Source organism: Phragmites australis, chromosome 23, assembly GCF_958298935.1.
Source record: "Phragmites australis chromosome 23, lpPhrAust1.1, whole genome shotgun sequence".
Classification (NCBI taxonomy): Eukaryota; Viridiplantae; Streptophyta; class Magnoliopsida; order Poales; family Poaceae; genus Phragmites; species Phragmites australis.
The window spans coordinates 21,423,387-21,440,607 of record NC_084943.1 but is presented as its reverse complement, the minus strand read 5'-3'; the positions used below and the strand labels follow the sequence as shown (position 1 = coordinate 21,440,607).

Below are 17,221 nucleotides of genomic sequence, written 5' to 3'. Positions count from 1 at the left end.
AGTACTCACACGAACGCATCAGCTGTTCCTTTGTAGTTCTGGGCATAGAGGTACCACGAGGGATTAGATTACATTGCAAGGCTAAATTCGATGCAGCTGCTATACTGCCTACTCTACCTTCAGCAAGCTGAGAGCCACAGCCTCACGGTACCATGCCTTCGACCAACGAGGACGTATCTTTCTCCATTGTTGAGCCTCGAACAGAGCTAGCTCCATTGTTGGCAAACAAGGTGGCATCATGTGGGCCTTTCTCCATTGCCTGCATTAACAATCAGCAAGGACTCAGTTTGTCAGGATTTGGGGTGCCATGGTAAATCGATATAACAGGTTTTGTTTGCATTAGTTTAACATTTGGTGTGGGCAAACTGCAGATGAGTTTATCGTCTGAGTTTACGAAAACAGAGGTCACACCAAAGGCATTTGGTGCAATCATATGGGTTGCAGAGAAGTCAACATACACTAAAGGCCAGCCTATCTTACGAACCATCATTCAGAAAATAACTATCGGTCTCCTGAGCATGATGTTTCGGAACTAATCATCTATTCATGCAAGATTTTTTATTGTTCCAAACAAGTTGCATGAATAAAAAATGTTGGGCAGCGATGCGATTGGTTTTGTCCGAGGAAATAGAATTTCGACAAGCTCAAGTTGTTCACGAGCTGCTGCATGATTGGAATTTTCCCATGCTGCATTGTAGAGACAAAAATGGAAGAGGTGATACAATCCGGCGTTAAACATGAATTTGGTATAAGCAATTCAAGATTTGTTTTTCTTTTACCAAATGGGAAAAAAAGAATACAAGAAAAATGAGATTTTCCTGGTGAAAGCATTGCTTTAGGTCTTGTTTATTTCAGCTTAGGATTATAATAAACTATCTTATTTATTCTGAGCTGAAACAAACAGCTAGATTATTTATCTAGATCATTATAAGCTGAAACTTGGATTATAATAATCTCATAAGTTGTGAAAAAGAACTTATTTCAGCTTATTTTGATCTTTTACTATAGTACCCATCAAATTTAAGGGTAATTACCCACCAATGCCTGTCCTCCCACCCTATACTCAAATCCTCCACCTCCTATTGAGGGTATTGTAGACTTTTACCAATAATCTAGACTCCAGTAACCTAGATTGCCAAACAGCTCACAACTTAGTTCTCTCCAGCTTATCATAATCCAACTTATTATAATACATCATCTATAAACCGTTTATTATAATCCTGAGCTGAAATAAATAGAACCTTAAGCTTTCACTAGGGCAGGCTTCCGCTTGCAAGGTCGGCAGCGTCAACACTGCCGGACCGCCTCCGGTCTTGGTACGCAAGACCAGAGGCCAGAACGCATTGTCAGCCATATCATGTGGTAGTCGGAACCTTACGAGATGCCAGGGGAGGCACTTAAAAAGAACATGCAGCATCAAACAAAAGCATTCATAAACGCTAACTTGAAGCAAAATCCCAGTTACACTGATCAACTACCTGATCAGGTTTAATCTAGAGGCTGGAGGTCGTCCATTTCTCTTGTCGGAAAGTTGTCGCAACCGGCTGATGAGTTGCTGGTGAAGAAGAAACATCTACATCCTGCGAGAACTTCTGATACTGATCGTACATTGCACAGCCAATGGACCTGCATTTGATGAAAAATGAAGTTCAACTGATTGCCCAGAAATATCAATAGCAAGCCAATAGGTAGGCCAAGTGATTCACCTTAATTATCGGAGTTCGGTGTTGAGAATAGTGCGAATATATGAGCATATATATCAATATTCCATAAAGGAAAGAGCTATAGGTAAACAACAGGACTCCAAAACACATGATAGCACAAAGTAGTACTGCCATATAACAGATAAACAAGTACTAATCATGTGAACTTTAGCTGCTGAAACTGAACAGGGAGGACAGGTAATAAAGAATAACATTGTTCTCAGATTAAATTTTGCAACACTTGGCTCCAGGTCTCAAAGAACCTGCTCCCTAAACATTGCAAAATTGCATATTATCAAATTGAGTTTAATCTAAGCCTCAACTAGCTTCAGAACATGTATATCAGTGAATTCAAAGTATGGACAGATACAAACAGTGCTGCTGAAAGAGTCAAAATCAGACCTCCAGAAGTCCTTTGATCAGATCATACCATCTACATAACAGTACCAACTCCACAATATACTGAACTAGCATTTCAGAAGGATCAGGGACCAAATATAGCCATAAGAATGATCTGAATCAACATATCATAGACTATATACCAGATATAGCAACAATAATGGTCTGAGTAAGCAGCAGCACTGATCTAAAACATCACATACACGTCTGAAGCTACTTTGCTTAGACTACTCTACAATTTTCAATGCAAATAATCATCATTGAACTAAACCCAAGCCTCTGATCAGATCAAAGAAGAAGAAAAGTATACTCACAGAGAGATGCAATCAAAAGCATGAATAACAGAGGCTAGGCACGGCTCTTCAGCCGCTGACCCAGAAAACCTATCACCCGCCGTTGCCGGAGGGAGAGGAGATCGGAGATACAAAGCCCTACCACACTGCGACGGCACGTGTGGGCAAACCTCGGCACTGCAGCTCTGAATACCACCAGATTCCCACTTCCCAGTACCAGCCGCACCGGCCAAAGCTCAACAGCAGCTCGAGCTCAACACCAGTGCACATCCGAGAAGCGAAAACAAGGAAGGGAAAGCAAAAATGTGTGAGTTAATCTCCATAGAAGAAAGGGGGGAGATAGATATAGGGTTGAAGGAGCACAAACATCACAGGGATCAGACCCCTCCGATCCAGCCGCGCCCCCATGGACCAGGCGATTCCAATCGGATCCGGCCTCCAACGGCAGCAAGCGCAACCCCAGCCGAGCACATCCCGCAGGATTCGGAGAGAGCACCGGCCGCCGCCAGCCCCATCGCCCGAGCTCCCTTATCCCTTCCCCTTTCCTTTTTCTTCTAAAAAATTCCGAAACCTAGCAGCCGGTATAAATACAGAGAGCATACGGGCCTGGGCCGAAAAGAGAAAGGGCTGGGCCAGCAGCAGAACTCGAGGCCCAAAAAGAGATTTCTCACATTAAAATTTCCATAAAATACAACAATCCCCACCAAAATTTTAATGTTGGAAGTATCCGGTTTTATATACAGGATTTAAGGAAAGTGTACCTTTCGGGTTTGAACACAATCCCTAGTCACATAAATTTTGACTCAAACAGATAGAGGAGGATTACACCTTGATCCTCTACCTTGGAGTAAGAGCTTCCATTCAAATGACACACTGTACTAGGCTGCTAAGCCTTTAGTTCTCGGGTTGGACTTTATGGTCATGTCCGAGTACCTTTATTCATAAGTGTTATTTAGAGAAGTACCCGTCTTCTCTATTGTTGCGACCACACAACCACACTTACATAGGTGAATTCTCCCAGATGTCCTGTAGGACGACATCAGATGCTCTTGGACATCGAATTCATTAAGAGCCAGCGGCTCACCCTCTCCTACAGAAGAGCAATGCAGCAAATGGGATCAAATTGCTCTCATATTCACACAGCTTGTTATCCTAGAGCCTAGTTCACGGGATCTCCGATCTCCTAGGATAGGTTACTGCCGGTGTGAACATTATCGGTGGGTAATAAACCCATTCCTCTTGATGCTGCCTGAATGACTGTTCTAGCCATTCCTTTTGTGAAAGGATCAGCAAGATTCCTTTCAGACTGAATATAATCCACAGCGATTATACCCGTCTCTAGTGCATGCCTTAGCGACTTAAGTCGCCGTTTTATATGCTTCGAAGACTTCATATTGTCCTTCCTACTCTTTACCTTAACCAGAACAGTTTGGTTATCGCAGTAGGTGAGAACAGCCGGAATTGGTTTATCCAATATCGGCAGGTCAGAAAGGAGTTCTCTAATCCATTCTGCCTCTACAGCTGCTGAATCTAGCGCCACTAGTTCAGCCTCCATCGTGGAGCGAGTAAGGATGGTCTGTTTAGATGACCTCCACGACACTGCTCCGCCTGCTAGAGTGAACACATACCCACTCGTAGCCTTCATGTCATCCGAGTCACTAATCCAGTTGGAATCACTGAATCCCTCTATGACTGCAGGATGGCCAGAGTAATGAATTGCAAGGTTCTTTGTCCCCTTCAGATACTTGAGAATCCTTTCCAGTGCTATCCAATGATCATCTCCTGGGTTGGACGTATAACGACTCAACCTGCATACCGCATATGAGATGTCAGGCCTAGTAGCACTGGCCAAGTACATAAGAGAACCTATCACCTGCGAATACTTTAACTGGTCTTTTCCATGGCCTACATTTTTCTTCAGCTTAGTATTTGGATCATAGGGCGTGGCTACAGACTTACAGTCTATCATACCAAAACGTGTAAGTACCTTATCCACATAATGGGATTGACTGAGAGTTATCCCATTCTCGCCCTTCATGAGCTTGATGTTTAGAATTACATCAGCTTCTCCCAGATCCTTCATATCGAAGTTCTGAGATAGGAAAGACTTAGTCTGGTTAATCATTTCTATATCTGTCCCAAACAGCAATATGTCATCCACGTATAGACACAGAATGACACCTCGACCCCCACCATAGCGATAATACACGCACTTATCGGCTTCATTGACACAGAAGCCGACTGAAGTCAGTGTAGTATCAAACTTTTCATGCCATTGCTTAGGGGCCTGTTTGAGACCATACAGTGATTTGATTAGCCTGCATACTTTACGCTCATGTCCTGTTACCACGAATCCATCTGGCTGTTGCATATAAATCTCCTCATCCAGCTCTCCATTAAGGAAAGCGGTCTTGACATCCATCTGATGCACAAGGAGATTATGCGAGGCTGCCAGTGCTAAGAGCACACGGATAGTAGGTAATCTGGCTACAGGAGAATAAGTATCGAAGTAATCCTCTCCTTCCTTTTGCGTAAAACCCTTCGCCACTAATCGGGCCTTGTACTTTTCTATGGTACCATCGGGTCTCCGCTTTCTCTTAAAGATCCATTTGCAGCCGACCGGCTTGCATCCAACTGGGAGGTCAGCTAACTCCCAGGTTCCGTTAGTGATGATCGAATCCATCTCACTACGGACTGCTTCCTTCCAGTACTCCGCTTCTGGAGAAGCGTATGCCTCTGAAAGGTTTCGTGGTTCATCATCCACGACATAGGTGACAAAATCATCTCCCAGTGATTTTCCCGTTCTTTGCCTCTTGCTCCTCCTAGGCTCCAGATCAGGAACCGTGTCATCAACACTCTGAGGAACATGGTGATCAACTGAAAAATCGTGGGAACTAATCTCCTTTGCTCGCATCGGAAAGATGTGCTCAAAGAATGTCACATCCCGAGACTCCATTATCGAGTTAACGGCAATGTCTGAGACCTCGGAATGGACCACCAGGAATCTATAAGCTGTGCTCTGATGTGCATATCCTAGGAAGACACACTCGACAGTCTTTGGTCCTAATTTCCTTTTCTTCGGCAGGGGAACATGAACTTTGGCTAAACATCCCCATGTGCGAAGATAGGACAGATTCGGTTTCCTCCCCTTCCATCCTTCATAAGGAGTCACCTCTCGATTTCGAGGAGCAACCCTGTTCAGGACATAGTTTACTGTGAGAACAGCCTCACCCCACCATGAGTTAGCCATACCAGAACTTTGTAACAAGGTGTTTACTAAGTCACAAACAGTTCGGTTCTTTCTTTCAGCTACTCCGTTGGCCTGAGGTGAGTATGGTGGCGTAAATTCATGGATTATGCCACTTTCTTCACAGAATTCGGAGAAGTCCTTGGGAATATATTCCCCACCTCTGTCAGACCTCAGTCTCTTTATTGTCTTCCCCAGCTGGTTTTCCACCTCGGCCTTATAGATTTTGAAGTATTCTAAGGCTTCATCCTTTGTTCTTAGCAAAAAGATATAGCAGAACCTAGTGGCATCATCTATGAGAGTAAAAAAGTATCTCTTGCCACCCTTGGTTAGAATTCCATTCATTTCACAGAGATCAGAATGGATCAGCTCAAGTGGCGAGGTACTTCTCCCCTCGACCGTATGAAACGGTTTACGGGGCTGCTTAGCTTGCACACACACCTCGCACTTATGGCTCTTATCAAATTTATATGAAGGAATAAGATCCATCTTGCTCAAACGCACAATTGCTTCATTATTAACATGACACAAGCGAGAATGCCAAATATCAATGTTCTTATTAGAATAAGAAGAATAGAAAATGTTTGCAGAGCTATCAAGAATAGAAATGCGGAACATGCCTCCGCAATCATAGCCTTTCCCTACAAACGACCCACACCTGGTCATCACTACTTTATTCGACTCGAAGACTAATTTTATTCCTTGCCGGCACAGCATCGATCCACTTAGTAGATTTCGGGTCATGGCAGGAACAAACAGCACGTCCTTCAGGACAAGAGTCTTGCCGGAAGTCAACTTCAGGCTTACTTGTCCTACTCCGCGCACTGCTGCCGAGACCCCGTTCCCCATCAGTACGGATCCACCATCTGCGCCCTGAAGAGAAGTAAAACATGTCTGATCAGCACAAATATGCCTCGTTGCACCTGTATCAACCCACCAACTAACTAGTGAATTTGCCATAAAGGCCTCAGGTACATACCCAGTAGTGGAGTCGCTTTTGCCGGAAACATCGGCTGTTGCAACTGCCACATGCACTTGGGCTTTGGCAACCTTTTGCTGGTCAGGTGTCGGCCCCTTGCCTTTGCGGTCGCGGCATCTGTTGACTTTGTGATCCAACCCACCGCAGACGTAGCAGACGATCTCAGGCTTTTTCTTCTTTTTCATAACATTAGTCTTCGGTCCGGAATAACCAGGCTTGAACTTTTCTTTCTTCACATTCTTCCCAGTATGGTTCTTGTGCTCGACAAGATTAGCTTGAGCGGGCGCCTTTACCCCACCATAGCCTGCCTTTGACTTCTCTTCGACATTTATAGCAGCAATGAGCTCATTAAGAGTCAACCGCTGCTTTAAGTGCCGACGTGCAGTGACGAAGTCACGCCAAGAAGTAGGCAGCTTGGCCAGTATGGCATTAACCTGAAAGTTCTCAGGGAGGACGCAGCCGTACTGGCCTAAGTCCCGCACGATCAGCTGTAACTCGTGGATTTGTTCCATGACTGATCTGCCATCTCCCATGCGAAAGTTCAGATAGCTTGCCACCATAAAGGATTCGTTGCCGTTATCGCTTTCTGCATACTTGTCATTCAGCTCCATCCACACTTTCCGCGCTTCCCCGAAACCCACATAGATATCAAACAGCCTGTTCGACAGGACGGCCAAGAGACGTGCCAGAGCTGAGGCATTCGCCTTCTCCCAACGGGCCCTTAACGCGTCGAGACGCGTTCTTTCGACCTCGTCTAGCACGGCTTCCCCTTGAGGGGCGGGCGGCTCTTCAGAGAGAACCCAGAACAAACCGAGCTCCATTAACCACAGCCTCGTACGGGCTTGCCATCGCTTAAAGCCAGTCCCATCAAAGCTCTCGGGCTTGATTGCATCCGAGGATGACGGAGGGAGAACAGAGGAGGAGGAACTAGCCATTACTGAAGCACTAATAGGTTTTCTGGATTGTTGAGAATAGTGCGAATATATGAGCATATATATCAATATTCCATAAAGGAAAGAGCTATAGGTAAACAACAGGACTCCAAAACACATGATAGCACAAAGTAGTACTGCCATATAACAGATAAACAAGTACTAATCATGTGAACTTTAGCTGCTGAAACTGAACAGGGAGGACAGGTAATAAAGAATAACATTGTTCTCAGATTAAATTTTGCAACACTTGGCTCCAGGTCTCAAAGAACCTGCTCCCTAAACATTGCAAAATTGCATATCATCAAATTGAGTTTAATCTAAGCCTCAACTAGCTTCAGAACATGTATATCAGTGAATTCAAAGTATGGACAGATACAAACAGTGCTGCTGAAAGAGTCAAAATCAGACCTCCAGAAGTCCTTTGATCAGATCATACCATCTACATAACAGTACCAACTCCACAATATACTGAACTAGCATTTCAGAAGGATCAGGGACCAAATATAGCCATAAGAATGATCTGAATCAACATATCATAGACTATATACCAGATATAGCAACAATAATGGTCTGAGTAAGCAGCAGCACTGATCTAAAACATCACATACACGTCTGAAGCTACTTTGCTTAGACTACTCTACAATTTTCAATGCAAATAATCATCATTGAACTAAACCCAAGCCTCTGATCAGATCAAAGAAGAAGAAAAGTATACTCACAGAGAGATGCAATCAAAAGCATGAATAACAGAGGCTAGGCACGGCTCTTCAGCCGCTGACCCAGAAAACCTATCACCCGCCGTTGCCGGAGGGAGAGGAGATCGGAGATACAAAGCCCTACCACATTGCGACGGCACGTGTGGGCAAACCTCGGCACTGCAGCTCTGAATACCACCAGATTCCCACTTCCCAGTACCAGCCGCACCGGCCAAAGCTCAACAGCAGCTCGAGCTCAACACCAGTGCACAGCCGAGAAGCGAAAACAAGGAAGGGAAAGCAAAAATGTGTGAGTTAATCTCTTCTCTGCTACTCCATAGAAGAAAGGGGGGAGATAGATATAGGGTTGAAGGAGCACAAACATCACAGGGATCAGACCCCTCCGATCCAGCCGCGCCCCCATGGACCAGGCGATTCCAATCGGATCCGGCCTCCAACGGCAGCAAGCGCAACCCCAGCCGAGCACATCCCGCAGGATTTGGAGAGAGCACCGGCCGCCGCCAGCCCCATCGCCCGAGCTCCCTTATCCCTTCCCCTTTCCTTTTTCTTCTAAAAAATTCCGAAACCCTAGCAGCCGGTATAAATACAGAGAGCATACGGGCCTGGGCCGAAAAGAGAAAGGGCTGGGCCAGCAGCAGAACTCGAGGCCCAAAAAGAGATTTCTCACATTAAAATTTCCATAAAATACAACATTCGGAAGGTAAATGCGATGGAAATTGTTCTTCCTCAGGCGCCTCCTGCAAGTAGGACATTTCTTCTGAACCTGGATGGCTTGCTTGATGCACTTGGTACAGAAGATATGGCCGCAAATTGTTGTGGAGGGCTCCTCCAACTTGTTCCAACATACCGGGCAGGTGAAAATCAGTTCCTCTTTGTTTGACTGCCAAATGGAAACTGGTAATCAGAGTTCAATAGAAATAGCAAGGTATTGGATACAAGAATCAATGGGAGAGCTTATTCCGCTGGAACTATACTCTAGCATACCGGATAAGCAAGCCAGTGGATGCCATCCATTACAGGACATAACATGATGCTAGAAATTTGGCAATGACCAATTTTTCATGGACAAAGAAGAATATTAACTGTTGTCAGCTATCAACGACAATCTGAACAGATCCATACCACATCATATGCAAGTATGCTTATTTCTAAGACTTGAATTATCCAAGACAGATGTTTTCATTTTTATTTTTTTACAAGTAACAGTTGTTGCTCTCTTAATCCCCTAAAAGGACAACATAACATACTTCACAACCCTACAAGAAGTCTGAATGATTAAGTTAACCAGAAACCAGTTGCTATTTTAAGTAGCTCAAAAAGTACACACCAAGAAATCTGCAATCAACCAGGGCTTTAAAGCTGAAAATTTTACTCCCTTCAGAATTATAAAATTAAATACCTGCAAGTTGGACCCCTCTCTCCTACCTGGGGAGATGCAATGTACTACAGGTACAACCCTCTGACGTTTGTTCCCTGTGGAGAAGAAACAGACGCATCATAATCACAAAACACCCCTGACTAAATAAATGATTACAGATATGAATACTAAATCACAGGGGGGGGGGGGGAGATGGGGAATCAGATACAAATTGATCAAAAGATTCATATGGTGTAGCATCTTATAATAAGCCAGTCCACTAAGAAATTAGAGGAGACCCATAAGTGTAACTTTAAGCATGTAGTATATATTGTGCCGCCAATATCGAAATGGCTTATTCTCTAATACGGCGTAATCAGCAGCTACAATCATCTTAACGGCACAATATAAGTATTAACCCCAAATTGCCTGAGTTGTTGACAAATAGGCATTTTTAAAAGAACATGACGGCACATTTGATTCTACACTAATGAACTAATCTGTAACACCCTACTTTCTAAAACCAAGGCATTAATTGCCCAGAAACATCCTTTTTGGTGAATGCAATCACACTAAAAATATTGTTTGGCTATCTCCACAAACTCGGGTCGAAACCCCCAATAAGAATATAAACCTTCTTCGCTTCAACTTCAACTCCTTCACAGGAAGGATCAATTTAAAACCTTTATGGTTCAGGATTAAAGAAACATCAACACTTCACCTCTTCTACCAACATCACTAACTCCAAAAATACGAGTGCGGGTAAATCTACACAAGAGACAGTCACAACGTTAAGATATAAACCTCCAGTTGGTCACTCTCATCCCGATGTATCACCAAGTCTAGAAGGGGTGAACAGGAGATTACAACCACTTGCCTAACTCAATCCTTCCAAACATCGGACGACTCATCCTTCATGGTACAAGTTTAGACTTGCACTTTCCAACTTGAATACCAGAACACTTCCATTCAAAGGCAGTTGGACCAATAGATAAATTGTGTTGACCGGTACGTTCAGAAACATGCCAAACTGGCATACTAAAGAACTTCACATCTTGCTCACATTCCCAGGCCAGTCATACTATCGGTAACCACACCACAACTTCTTCAAAGTAGAATTGCATGCAAAGACACATCCTCCTTGAAAGTTGAAAAGACATCAGTTAATCTAGCCGACAAGATAATCACTGCGGAATGCTCATGAAGAGGGTTGAAAATATGACTTCTACAAACTCAACCTTGTTAATCCAACTCCAATTTAGTTTAGAAAACACCATTTGCAACACCAGTTTACCGTCAACGGGTTGAGCGTTAGTATACAATGCTTCTCTTCGGATCCTTAGAAGGCATACCCTCTCCTAAACAGCAACAAAACTACAAAGATACACCCCAATGGTTCATCCTCTTTCACAACACTCCTTTAAACAGGAGAGCAACCCTTAGCTCCCAAACATAACTTTAATCTCAGCACTTAAATTCTGGAATAAACTCCACTATTTACAATGCTCTTCCCTCAAACCAGAGTTTAGATAAAACTGATTTTAAGCTATTCTCAAAACACGTATTGACATCTTAGCGACCAAGTACGTAGAGTATCGCTTTATGTAACAGCAGATATTTACTCCCAATAGGAACAAGCTTCCAGTATGCAAACCTACCCAGACACTTCCTGGCTAAAACTTCAGCTTAGAGAATAAACTGGAGCAACAAACACAAACCTGCTCCATTGCGGGAAAATCTTAAGCCAGGATCTAGCCACTTCTTCAGATCCACTCAATTCATGAAATCTAAGAAAGAAAGACTCAAAGCAAACCACATACCAAGAACCACTCGAAGAATTGCTACAACAGGCTCTAGTGATACCTCCAGTTACTTAGCCAGGAAAGATTCAAATAACCCTTATCTTCGGAATCTACTCGGCGAGTAGAATTTTATCAGACTCAACTACCAACTCCCATAACGACACGCCAACATAGCACCTCATAATGATGTTATAGGCCACAATTTTTCCGACAACCTCTAAACAACACCAACGCCCTAACGTCACTATGACGCGAATCAGTCGCTGCAACGCAATTGATGACTCCAACTCCCATAGCCAGTGGACTCTTCCACAAAGGCTAACTTAACAAAATAACTACCTCAAATAATCATTTCAAAACATGTATAGATATTCTAACCATAAAAGATTATTCTTAGATATTAAAGAAACTGACACATAAGGTATGTAAACATTTCAACTTAAACACGAGGTGTTAACTAATCCTCAAAACATCAACAACTAGGGTACAAGTCTAGCAAAAGATTAGAAAAACTCTCAGAACCCTATTAGAATCTCACTATCAACACATCTTCACACAATCGACAAAAAGATTGCCCCGACTCCATGGGGAAAAGAAATCCTACACCATTCTAATGGTTAGGTTGAAAACATTATCACCTTATCTTATATGGTAAGGCACATATCGATCCATTTCTCCGACATTTCGAGAACGAATAGTTAGGGTCAACGACATGGGGGCCAGTCCATCTCGTACCTAAAATATTCGCTCTGTATGTGGATAGTTGGATCGCAAACCTAACTCTTGGTCAACCTCACCTGACAATGCAGAAAAGGCATCATGGGGGCCCTCCACTTAACCCATCTGCAGTGCCATACAATAGTTATGCTATTGATCCTCTGAAACTTCTCAGGTTCTAATGACCAAGGTAACCATTTTAACGCCCTGACAATTCCACCGTTCCAACGAAACTGACTCCAACAACTTAACAATATATATCAATGATAAAACACTAAAGAATATGTGGACAATCAAACAAGTAACTTCAATAATACTTATTTGAGATAGCGAACATAAGCGAACAAAGATAAACAAGACGTATGCAATGCAATGCATCCCATACCCATTCTATTTGTGCAAGTGTGTCAAGTTCATCATTCAATTACCTAGGACCTAAAGCCTAGGCTCTGATACCAAGCTGTAACACCCTACTTTACCACTAAGCCTAATTATATGAAAACAGAAAATTTTGACGGCATTTCCTCTATAGGACGGTATAACTGACCAATAGAGATCACAGGCAGACAGTATATGACATAACCGGCATATATATATAGAAACCTTCACGACGCTACCAGCGTCGTACCACGACATAAACCAAGCAAACGACAGACCACCAAAATCACCATTTATAACACCGGTTGAGCTATCAACATGGTGATGAGGTAGTGTGTGCAGCTACCAAGATCCATCCCCAAAATGCACGTCAACATCTAAACATACCTGTAAAGAAAGCACGGGTGAGATTCAAAAATCTCAGCAAGTGAAAGGTACTTTAACAAAAAGCTATTTAGCCACAGTTGAATGTGCTAACAATTCTAAATAGAAACTAGTAACGAAACAGACCGCCAACACTAGGAGAAACAATTATGACTAAGCAAGTCCAACGATAACATTAAAAATTTTAACATTCGGTTGGTATAAGCCTTCAGAGCCGCATATATATCTATATACAAGCTAACCAAAGGAAATAAGATTTGATGCGAATGATTCATTGAATTTCATAAAAAGACATAACCATGCACATGATATGCTCTCCTCACCCTTACCCCTCCTCGGGTAACGTAAGGGTGTGCACCGTACCCCTCCTCGGGTGACATACGGTACTGTACCGGTACGGTCGCGGCCAGAAGACGACGACAAACTTCCAATGCATGAGATGTATATGTATGACGTGCTTCAAGCATAACCAACATAACTTCCGGAATATGCTTGAGACTTCAAAAAAAACATTGCATACAACACTAATGAACAACTGCAGAATGGCATATCGTGCCCACTGCACTTCATAAATCAATCATCGAGTAAACTTCTGGAAACGTAAACAACATAGTACCCAGCTCAGAATCAGTCATTCAGATTAGATGAATGCACTGTAATTAAAGAATGTAGGCAACCCAATATTAAGTTAAAGCATAGTCATACAATACATTCACTTGCCTTTACCGACGATGAAGAAAATTCGATCAAGAACGTCCGAAAATAGTACCACCTGTACAGGCATACTATTAGAACTAAAACACATTTAAAACACATAAAATATGAAGCGTCAATTCTACGTCTGAAAACGTCACGTATACGTCTACATTCCGAAAAACTGAACAGACAATTGTATCACATGAAATGATACACTATTTTCAATTCAGAGTCGAACTAAAATCTCACTAATTAGACTTCGCTCTGATGATCGAAATAAATACTTCGACTCGGATATCGTATCTTCGAATCAATAATGATTATCGAAACGAAACAGACTATTGATCACATGAAATAATACGACAGGAATTGATTGATTTGATTTAATTCAACCACAAACGTCCAGAAATTACCGAGAAATCGCCTTCGAAAGATTGACGACGAATCCGACGAAATTCCGAAATTTCCAACTTTCCCTTTTTTTCTTTTCTCTTTTTTTTCTTCCCTTTTTTTTTCTTCTTCTTTTTCTTTTCTTTTCTTTCTTCCTTTCTCTTTCCTGGCTTCTTCCTGCGCTGGCTGCTTGCTTCTTCGATCGGTCAGCTGGCTGCTTCGGCCGGCTGGCTTGTGGCTGCTGCTGCTCCTTCACACAGCGATTAGCACAGAGGCACGGCAGCACGCAGCACCGGCGGCAGCAGCAGCTCAGCGCAGAGGCGGCAGGACGCACAGCCTGGCGCGACGGCGCAGAGCCGGCCCAGCGCGACGACGGCGCACAGCAGGTGGTGGCGCGGCGCAACGGCGCGGCGAGCAGCGGCAAGACGACGGCGGGAGCTCGGCGCAGAGCATAGCGATGAGCTCGAGCGCGCGACAGACTGAGAGAGAGAGAGAAGAAAAAAGAGACGCGAGCGCTCGAAACCTCTGGATGGATCGAGTGACGACCGGAGCTTTATCTCTTCTCTCTTTTTTTTTTATTTTTTTTTAAACAACGAATGGTCTAAATTTATTGGGCTCGCTACGGGTCTCAAAGTGCCCGGAACGGACATATGAATAGCAAAATGGGTTCGTCTCGACGAGATGAACGCAACCACAGTCTCCGATCGTCCATACGAGCCTCGGATCAAAAGTCAAAAATACGTTCAAATTCCTCTCTTTTTTTCCTCCAAAAATTCGGTATTACATAATCCCCTCTGGATTTACGAATAAGCACAATGGTATGCAAGTAGTAAACTAACCTTCTCAGCTAGCATCTACTTCCACGTCAACCACTGTCCCAGGTTCCCTCTTATTTCTCCGGTTCCTCCTCTGAAAAATACAAATGGTCCAGTATAAATCCTAACCAGTTATGCATCATATTACCATGATGAATAAATCATGAACATAACCCAAGCACTGCATACAACATTCTAGCAAAATGATGTAGTTGTTTCAATGCAACAGAACAAAACGAGTTATTTCTTCAGCTACTGACGGCAGTGCCCATGATATCATCGATGCTGGTACCTGAAATTGATGCGGAAATGCGGTTTATTTCTTCAGCTACTGCCCACTACTGCTAAAAAAGTTCAGTCCACAACAGGATCGGGACACAAACCTAACGTCCAGCCTGAATCTAATAGCAAAAAGTCTATTTTGATCCCTCAACTATCGAGTTGGTTTAAAAACATCCATCATCTCAAAAACCAAAAATCTTAAATCCCCCAACTTCTAAAACCGTTCACTATCCATCCCTCGGGGGTTCAGGTTGTTTTATGATAGTTTTGCACACGTGGTGTATCTGAGTCAGGTCTAACGTAGACGTGCACGCTAACTGGGTGCACCATATCGGATAAAGAGGCTCATGTGGCTAACACGTCAGCGCCTCTGGACGGGTTCTCCATTCCTCCTCCGCAGCAAGCAGCAGTAGGGGCGTGAGGACTCACGTGACAGTAAGGATGGCACGGGCCATGGGGCGACGGTGTGGCGAATCTTCCACGCAGCAGGGCTTCAACGCGGTGGAGCCTCCGGCCAATCGTCGCTCTTCCATGGCGGGCGGTGGCCCACAGTAGGGATGACGGGTGGCATCTGCGCTTAGCTGATCTTCCATGGGCGGTGACCAGCAGCTCTGGGGGCACGTGGTGAATGGGCTCGGCGAGCGGTGACCATAGGACTTGTTGCGGCAGGGACAAATCGGAGGTGAGGCTTCGATTAGCAAAGCTTCCCATTGACGAGGCTCGGTGAACAAGACCGGCGGCGAAATCTCTCAATCGATCTCCCCAGCGGCAAAGCTTTCGCGGAACACCTTGTGAGTGCATCGAACACCTTGTGGGTGCGTCGGCCCGCTCTCCTCTGATTCATCCCGCCAGTGCGCCGCGTCGCCGTTCTCCTTGGCCCGGTCAAATCTCGGTGAGCTACTTCTCCACGAGCTTTGCCTCAACCTCTTCCATCTTCTCCTTGCTCTAATTTGACCATTTAGCAGTCGTGCAACCACCCCACCAGAGCTCCTCCACTCCGAGGCCCGGGGACCGTCGTCGGTCCAACCGGGGCGAGGTCCGGCTCACCTCGATGAGGGGATTCACTCCTCACATCAAGGTGATGCTAGTACGCCCTTCGATTTGATTGAAAATGCACCGTAGCGCCGCCGCCTCATAGCCCCTTCTCCTCCCCTCTGGCCACTGTGGGCAGCTCCGCCCGAGCCGCTCCACCGTCGACAAGCCTTAGAAATTGACTTCCCTCATCAAGACGATGCTCATGTGCTCGCCGTTTTGGATCGAGATCCGCTGGAGCGCCATCTCCACCGTTGGCCCGAGTTCTCGCTGCCACGCATGGTCGCTCGACCTTCGCACATGTGCACGTATGGTCGCTCAACCTTCGCTTGTTGCGGAGGAGAGGGAAAGCCAGGAGGTAGGCGGCGAGGTCGTCAGTGGGCACACCGGTCCTGCTCATGGAGCAGTGCGTCGACGAGCGTGGTGCGCACGAAGAAGGCTAGGTCACTCACCTGTTGTAACGTGGCTGACATGAGTCACAGGATGAGCGGGGCCATAGCATCACGGTGACCATGAGCGCGAGGAGGCGGAAGGTGGAGTGGAGAAGAAGCTGATAGGTGGGCCCCAATATGGGAGAGGCTAAGTCAACATGGTCAGATCATACCAGCGTTTGCAAAACCACTCTGAAATAGGTCGAGAGATGAGTTCCGATTTTAAATGTTGGGATAAAAGATTTATGGTATTAGAGTTGAAGAACAAAAGTTAAACCAACTAATAATAGCCCTAATAATACTAAGCAACGAACTATGAAACCCTAACAGCCGCAAAATGGGATCTGGAGAGCGCGACGCAGAGTAATGGGAAAAAAAATGAAGAACACGACAAGAACATAGCCCTAAATCCCAACCCCATGAAAGCCGGATCTACCAAGCAAACCAAATCGAGCGGTGGAAATACCCGCATATAAGCGAGCAAAATCGTCTAAGAATTGGAGAACCGGCGTCACAGCGATCGAGTCAAGAATTCCTCACCCGCGATCAGGAGCTTCTGCAGTGGCACCGGGGAAGAGTGTACCAGCCGGCAAGAAGAGCGGCCAATGAGCAGAGGAGAGACGCCGAGCACTGCGAAGAGGTGGTGAGGCGAGGCCACGAGCTCC

General features: G+C 44.7%; 1 pseudogene; it reads right to left on the bottom strand.

The window, feature by feature from the left end:
• Positions 1 to 1,458: 1,458 nt before the first annotated feature.
• Positions 1,459 to 15,804, bottom strand: LOC133906068 (uncharacterized; annotated as a pseudogene).
• Between the last annotated feature and the right edge of the window lie 1,417 nt (positions 15,805 to 17,221).